Genomic DNA, 9,339 nt, shown 5'->3' on the forward strand with positions numbered 1-9,339 from the left:
CCTTCTGAAGAGTTGTGTGTTACGTTCCAGGGAATATTTTTTCAAAAGAAAATATTCACGGTTTTGGAGATACGATGCGAATTGTATAAAAATTGTGGCATTTTTGCATATATTTTGAAATTTGAGGCAATAAATGTAGTTTTTCGAGTTCAATATTTCTCCAAATATTTTATTCTTGTCCTTATCTACAAATTTGCTTCAGAGGTCAGAAGAAGATTCGCTTTGGTTTAAGAGATATAGCCCCGAATTTCTTTAAAAACTCAATATTTAACCATGTTTAGATGGGGCCATAAAATCGGAGCTGGATCTGACACAAGAAAACCCAACTAGGGTTTCTTGTCGTTTGGGTCCGTACTTTCAAAAAATCCTCAGTTCGAATTGTTTGCACAAGATCACCTTAAAAATGTTGCACAGTGTAATAGTACGTTTATATATAACCGGGTTTAACAAACCGACTGGGTTTCAAATGTCCATTCCATTGCTTATATTTCAAATAAATCCTCATAAAGAAGGTTAACCCTGCAAATGGCTATAATATAAACATGGCCTAACATATCTCTAAAGCCACACACTGAAACTTTCATACGAAACTTTCCCATTATTTTGGCGTTTATGGATCGAGTTACTTACTAAAGTAATTTTATGAAAATACTGTAATGGGGAACAATACTTAAGAACGCCAAAATAATGGGAAAGTTACGTATGAAAGTTTCAGCGTGTGGCTTTAGAGTATGTTAGTTAATTTTTTTAAGATTTTGAAATGGGCCAACAAGTATATTTATACCGTACACCACTATGTGGGGAGGGTATTATAAGTTGGTTTTGGCCAAAAAGTTTGTAACGCATCGAAATAATGGCCGTAGACCCGTACTTATATATACCAAAATGAATGTCTCACGAGCTGAGTCGATCTGGATCTGAGTGTCTTAAAAAGTGCAACATTTAAAAAAAGAAATCTCACAAATAATGGCCTTCGCCCCTAAAAAGGCAAAAACTTAAAAAATCTGAATTTAATTGTCTCAAAAATTTACTTAGATATGCTCATATAGGCATTGCAAACAATTATCCTTAATGAGAACAATGGCGACGAAGGCGACAATGTTATAATGATGGTAAGATAATCATCCAATGTAACATCCTTTCAAGATACATATGTAAATATGTTTAACATTGAAATATAATTAGAAGTGCAACGAAAATATTTTTTTTTTGATAAAGCTACAAAGCAACAGCAGCTTTGTAACCGGCAATGCATACAGTAAGTAGTCTACGGTGTCTGGAGGACATTATATTTTGATGATGATGATTCAACTTTGTTATTTTAGGAGTTCTGTGTCATTAACAATAGGTCGTTAGTATTCAAATAATCTAGAAGCTCTTGGCTCCTTTTCTTAGTGTAAGTACTACCCCGCGAAAGGTGATGTGATATATATTTCCATTCCCTATAGTACTGTGGCGCCCGACCTTGACAACTGTGGAGAGAGAAAAGGAAGCCTATGGTCTAGCTTCAGTATTAGCGTACAAAAGTGAATAATTTACATGGTTCAGTCCGGAGGTCTTGTTCTTGACCTTTACTTATTTTCCCCATCTGGGCTTGAGTTGTCGCTTCATTCCGATGGAGGTTTACCTGGATGAAATCAATCGTAGGTCCTCCCCAAAACTTGTTTCTTGGATATTGCTCGGTGGTATAGTACGCCCTGCCTTTTGTCTTTGATGGACTGGCTACTGAGAGATCAGCAAATCCCACAACAAGGAGAGTGTCATCTTCTCTATCCCCGCCCTGCGAAAGACTTCCCATCTTACCACCTCTCTAAGCTGGGGACTACCTCACCGAAAGCGGCCGGGTTCGCAGGCGCGCCCAAGTGGTACATGAAGAGATCCCCGTTAAGTTCACTGCTGACTACTTTTTAATGGTCCACATCCTATAAGTAAATTTTCAAATATTTTGTGTTTGATCATTTTTTCGATGGCCTTTTGATGATCTTTGGGTAGTCTGCCGGACCTTCTATTATCATCGATCACCGCATAGCAACGCTAACCTTTGTAGTGTCATTTCGCTACTATGGCATAAGTAGACGGCGTCTCCGATCCAGTTTCCTCGACCATCTTCCTCTTCTGGACGATACTTGGTTTCTTTTCTGAGTTCCCGGTCATTCCAGAAGATTCTGAGGTCGCGATCACCCTTTTCATGTCCGAGGATACCTTGTCGCTCTCTGTCAAAGGAAATTTTTGACAGTCTCCTTCGCGTGGATTTTGTCTAGGATTACTCGGGACATTTATAGGTTGGGAAACTCTTTTTCTTCTTACTCGGTTTAGCGGTGTTTTGTTTCGCATTAGATCATATCTTCATCGCATCCGAGAAAACTTCAAAATAAAACATGGCATCACTTAGATTTTTTCATGTGGTTGTTGTTTTGACGCGGAAAATGGCGCTCAACAGACCGATAGTATTTGGTCCCGAAGTGAAGGGAGTATTATTTATCTTGCACTCCTTTTGTTGTGTATGTTTTGTGATACTCTTCTACCCTATTGTGAACACCCTCTATATTGGGATTTTGTATTTTGCTATTGTGGTATTTATTTTGCTATTGTTTTCGGAGTCACGCAGCATGCAACAACACAGTCCCCAGTGGGTTGTCTTCGTCATCTGAATACACGACTCCCCGACAGCACCCGCACACGCAACTCTTAACACCAGCCGTTGTTGTTCCAATCCCTGAAGATGTATCCTTTTTGCAATTTAATTGCAATAGACTTCAAGGTAAAAAGGAAATAGTGGATTTTAAGAGTCAGACGAATATCGTGGTCGCAGCGTTGCAGCAAACCCAGCTCAACAACAACTACAGGTTACATCATTGCGATGGTTACAACGTATTAGCTTTCCTTTTGCACCAGTCAATAAAGACCTATCTCGATAGAGTTTGGCTCTAATGACCCGTACATGGAGTGTATGGGCGTAGCAGTCAGGTGTTGAACTGCAGAGGTAGAGGTGCTGAAACGTATACATCTCTCCGACAAATAGATGTATTCCAGGTTATAGACCCAACATAAACCGACTCATGGTGAAATAAGAAGGTGGTACATCAATTCATGTCAAACGTCAAATTTGCTCACAATAATGCATTACTGTGAATTGCTTGTTTACATTTTGTATGTGATTTTATTCACAATAACGCATTTTGACAACTGGTATGAAGATCGGCTGTTTTTGGCGCTACACCTTATTATTCCACCATGAACCGGCTTTTGGAAGGTCATAAGTGTCTTGTCTTGGGGGGACTTTGATGCTCATCATGAGTTATAGCATTCGGCAATCGGAAACGACCAGAGGGGTATAGCACTGGCTGAGCAGATTGATAACTCTACGTTTTGTACGGTCAATGCGGAGGGGTGTCCTCAGAATTAGCGGAGAGTGTCACAGTTCGCCAGACGTAACCGTCGTCGCAACTGGTCTGACAAATGACGTCACCTGACAACCCGTCGTTTCTCTTGGATCCGACCATCTCCCCATAATTGTCTCCATGAGCAGACCTCTGAATGTCGCACTTTCATTAAGCATGGCCGAGTTTCAGAGAGTTCACTAATCACCGCTTCAGAGATCTGTCCAATCCATCTGATGTTCGGGTAGCAGAAAGGACGTTCGGATACATCATCACTGCGGCAGCCCTTTGCCATATACCTGCTGGTCGAATACCCGCAGTGAGGTCACTCTTTCCAGCAGAGGCGAAGGGATGAGCTTCGTCGTACCAACCCCAGTGACTTCAGAGTCAGAGAGCTGACACTGGAAGATAACAGATTGGTCGGTAAACATAATCGGAATAAGTGGTTACATCATCTGAATAGTTGCAACATTGAATAAGTGAATTGTGTAAAAGATGTGTAAAAGATAGGACCTCAGACACGTTTGGCGACTTTACGCTGACTGATCCGAAGAGGTATTTCAATTGACAGTTTGTCGAGCAGCCCGGAAGTGACAGGGCGAAGAGGTGAGTACTAAGTCTCATCAGATCTCTTCCCGCCGAGGATGATGTTGGGAATGTCACCAGGAACGCTAAATCATCCAAAGCATTGTGTCCTGTTGGAATCTCCATGGTAATGCTGAAACATCTTGATGAGCCCGTAGTCGAGTATCTCACTAAATTTCTCAACCGGTCACTCACTTCGTTCCCGAAGTCTGAAAATGGGCAGGGTTATCCCACTATTGAAGCCAGGCAAGGATGCCAGCAAAGGTGGTGAATCGTATGGACCGATTTCGCTTTTGTCGCCCAAAGCAAAGACTCTTGAGGCTTTAATCCTACCCAGCGTTGGAAATAGCTACCCAGCTATCGATCATCAGCATGGGTTGCGTAAGCAGCACAGCATGACAACGACGCTGCTCGTCATCTCCACACATATTAGTCGAGGCGCATGACTTGTCAAAAGCCTTTGATACTGAGAAGCACTCCACGCTGTTTGAGGACATCAAACAGACTACCCTCTGGCCAAGTTTGAAACGTTGCATGATCAATTACATGTGTGGACGCCAGTTGTACCGGGAGTTCATGAACAAGAAGTCCAAGCAACGTAGAGCGAAATAGGGGGTTCCCCAAGGTGGGGTGATATCTCCGGAACTGTTTAACCTATCCTGGCCTCAGGTACCTTTACTGATGTCATTTGTGAAAGGCTGAACTCCTATTTGACTGATCTTAACACCTTTTTCCACGCGACGAATATGCAAATATCCGTCACTAAGTTTACGGCCACTCTGTTCACTACGTGGACTGCAAAGGTGAGCACTGCGTTGAATCTTATCGTCGATGGTAGCAGAATTCCTACCACCAACTACCCCAAGATTCTAGGGGTCACATTCGACAGAATTTTCATGCCACATCTATCTGCCACAAGCTTAGATGTAGGAACAAGGCCCTCAAGTCCCGGCAGCACTTGGAGTTTAGATGAAGAAGAAACCTTGTTGACATATAACTCGATAGTTTTGTCTGTGGTTAGCTATGCGGCGCCAGTATGGTTCGAGAATATAAGTACAACGCGATGGGAAAATGTTCAATCCTGACACAATGCCACCCTCAGAGGGTGGGAGGCAAAGAGTCTTCCTCTACAGCAACATAATGACATGCTTTCATTGCAGTACTTGCTCAGATGTTACCGTGAGGGCCATCCTAATCACCATATGATAGAACGGAGTTCCTAACTCAGGCATGTCACAAGGGATCTTCAACAACAACATATTTTGACAGTTCAAGTACGATCAGCTAATCTGATAATTGTGCCATGCTTGGTAATTGTGCCGTGCGCGGCAATCAATGTCCCGATTGTGGTAAGTGCCAACTAGAATACTGTCAACATCATCCAGTATGTAAGGTAAGTCGCTCTGTATTTTTTATAAATTCTCTTACCATTGTGCCCGGTTGACCAGTTATTATATCTGTCCTTAATAACCGAACAACCTAAATTCCCGACTAAGATAATGCAACGAATTCAATTATTCAATGTTATTTGTGGGACAAAAATTTGTTTTCAATTTGTGAAAGGGATTTCTAGGCTATGCATTTATTTGCCAAGAAAACTAAACACACACACAAAAATCTGGCACAACTTCATCACCACCAAGCTAACCTAGCAACCAATCCACCCAACCTAACCGACCGACATTTGGTAGATTATTACAAACTCAGAATAGTGAATTGTTTTCCCGGTCTTTTATTCATTTCGGTGACAAAAAAGAGTCTAAAGAAAATTATATGGAGAGCAGGGGGGGAATTGAAACAAATCAAAATAGTTTTACAAAAGTAGAAGCATTCTTTTTCGGCAGCAGCACGCCGAATGAGTTGTTTAGTTTGTTTGTTGCCTAGTTGCTGTGTTTTGAATGGAGCAAGCTAGAGGGAGAGCGGGCGGTTTTTGGAGTAGTAGTAGGAGGCAATAGAAGAAACAAAAGATAATTTTTGGTGATTTAATGAAAGCCTATTTATTCAAATAGAAAGTAAAGAGATACAAATAAAATTTGTTCTTTGGCGCTTCAAGGTCTTCTTCAAATAAAAATTAAAGAGAATAACTAAAAGAGGATGTAACAATGCAAGGCAGGCATTATTGGCACAGTGTTTGGAATCTATAGTTTTTTTGAAGATTTTTCTATATAATAATTGGAGGCAAACAGAAGAATGAATAATTTTTAAAAGACTATCTGACCAATAATGGTGGATTTTTAAAGAAAAAATGTTCAAGGATCATCAGACTAATAATCGTGCAATTTTAAACAATAACAATAACTTTTAAAGAATAAATTTTAAGTACCATCAGACCAATAATCGTGCGTTTTTAAAGAACAATTTTTGTAAGGACCTCAGACCAAGAATCTTAGATATTTAAAGAACAATTTTTTAAGAACCATCAGACGAAGAATCGTGGATTTTTAAAGAATAATTTTTCATGGACCCTCAGGCCAAGAATCGTGGATTTTGAAAGAATATTTTTCAAGGAACATCAGACCAATAATCTTGGATTTTTAAACAACAATTTTTGCAAGGACCATCAGACCATTTATCTTGGATTTTTCTAGAATAATTTTTCAAGGACCATCAGACCAATAATATTGGATTTTTAAGAATAATTTTTCAAGGACCATCAGACCAATAATCGTGAATTTTAAACAATTATTTTTCAAGGACTTTCAGGCCAAAAATATTGGATTTATAAAGAGTACTTTTCAAGGACCATCAGACCAAGAATCGTGGATTTTTATACCCTACACCACTATGTGGGGAGAGTGTTATAAGTTGGTTTTGGCCAAAAAGTTTGTAACGCATCGAAATAATGATCGTAGACCCATACTTATATGTACCAACATGATTGTGTCGACAAGCTGAGTCGATCTGGCTATGTGTGTCCATCCGTCCGTCTGTCCATCTAAACCTTGTAATCACGCTTCAGGTCGCAATTTTGATCAGATCGTCACCAAATTTTGGTTGTTGATGAGGGTTCAGGTGGCGAAGAAGTCTATTAATTTTGGTGATGGTCGAATAGATATTCAGGGGTCGGAATGGGCAAAAAACTTATTTGGGGAAAAAGTCAACGTTTGATTTCAAAGCGAATATCTTCGCTTCTATGAGGGGTATACCAAATGCAAAACCTGATGATCGGATAATATTCGGGTCTCCGAATGAGCAAAAACGTGGAGAAAATTCAACGTTTTATTCTTATGCCAATGTCTCCACTTCTAGAAGGAATAAAAAAAGAAAAAAATGTCCTTAAACTGATGCAAAGTAGGTTGGTGTAGGTAGTCAAAAAACGGAGATATCGCAAAACTCGGCAATGCATCAAATTTTCAATTTTTTTTTAATCAAGCTACAGGTCGCAATTTTGATCGGATCGTCATGAAATTTTGGGAGTTGATGCGGGACCCAGAGGGGGAAAACGTGCGTGGAGAAAAATCAAAATTTTATTCATATGCGAATATCTCTGCTTCTAGTAAGGTATTCCAAAAGGAAAGCTCGCCAATGGAAGAAGTAAAGAACACCTTTACATTGATGCAAAGTGTGTTGGCGTAGGTTGTCAAATCACGGAGGTATCGCAATAGTCCGCAATGCATCTCCTTCTTCATTTTTTTTGTAATCACGCTACAGGTCGCAACATTAATCGAATCGTCACGAAATTTTGGTGGCTAATGGTGCTTATTTGAATTGTACTAATGAATATCCCATCTTTGATTGGATAAGTTTTAACAAAAGTTACCTATAGTAATGAAGACATTCTGAGGTTTAAATTAGTACCAAATTCGTTACCAAAATTGTTTAAATACTAACGATGTAGAAAAAGACACTCATATATACCATTTTCCAATTTGCGGACATATTCCAAGGGGAGGACTTAATAATGAAACTAAAAAATACAAGATTTTTTTTTTTTATTATTATTATTTTCAAAAAGTTCTACATATCATTACAAACTACATCCCACGAAGCTTTGCTAGCTTGTATGTGGGTATAACTATTATAATGTTTTATGTATATATTTAGCCTAACAGGCTGTAGACTTCAGTGTTCTCAATTTTTTATATAGTGTTTCTTCATTAATTTGCTTCTAACATGCTTATTCTTTTCATTGATTATGTCTTTTGGCAATTCATTCAATGTAATAGGAAGTGCGACAGAGAGTGAGTTTTTTGCGTAGTCATTTTTGAATTTCGGAACAACGTACTTTCCTTCGGCTCTTCTTCTGGTATTTCGGCTATGATCAATTTTCTTCGCTATGCTTCTGTCATCCATGAATTCTTTTACTATGGTTATTGAGTAAAGTTCCTTTATGTTTAAAATTTCCAGATTTCTGAAGATTTGTTTTATATTGATTTGTTGTTCATATAGTAGGGTTTGGGTTTTTTGGTTAACAAGCTTAACAATACGATTTTGGGTAATTTGAAGCAGTCTGCAACATCTTGCATTTCCCCACGCCGTGATTCCATGCCTAAGATGCGATTCAACTAATGAAAAGTAGGCTTGTTTCAGGACATAGTGTGGCGCTGCGTTGCCGAGATGATATAATGCGTAAGCTGTTTGCCTTAGTTTCTTCTGTAGATATTCAACATGCACTTTCCACTTAAAATTGTCGTCTAAATGGACTCCGAGGTATTTATATGTTTCCACCAGCTCAATTTTTGTACTGCATGTGTCACCGCTTTGTTGATGAGATTGGATTTGATTGTTGTGTAGACATTCTGTGCTGTGATAAATAATATCAATGTTTAATTTTGGATTGTTTCTTGCCCTGATGTGCATAATTTTGGTTTTAGATGCGTTTATGATTAGGCCGCTGTCGTGACACCATCTGGTTATTATGTTGAATTCATTTTGTAAAGTTTCTATTGCCGTGTTAAGTGACTTGTTACAAACGATAATGGCTGTGTCGTCGGCGTATGTAAATGCTGTACTGTTTTTTAGTTGATATATCATTTCGTTTGCGTAAATGATGAAGAGAATTGGGCCCAATTTGGAACCTTGTGGGACACCGTACGTAGCGTTCATCATTGTGCTATTTGTTTTGCTTACTTTGACACAAAAAGATCTCCCAGTGAGGTAGTTTTCGAACCATCGTAATGTATGTCCTCTGATTCCGCTTCTTGCAAGGGTCTCTACCAATTTTTTATGGGGCAACGTGTCGAAAGCCTTGCTGAAGTCGACGAATAAAGCTAAGCAGTTGCTGTTTTGACTCAAAGATTCGTTGATGTGGTCGGTGAAGTAGCCCAGAAGCTGATTTATATTTTTCCCCTTTTGAAACCCGAACTGCTGCTTGTTTATAATGTTGTATTTCTGTAGAAAGCTCGTTAATCGCCTTACTATGATTTCCTCCATT

This window comes from Musca autumnalis, unplaced genomic scaffold, assembly GCF_047663935.1.
Source record: "Musca autumnalis isolate F117 unplaced genomic scaffold, ASM4766393v1 scaffold_3, whole genome shotgun sequence".
Lineage (NCBI taxonomy): Eukaryota > Metazoa > Arthropoda > Insecta > Diptera > Muscidae > Musca > Musca autumnalis.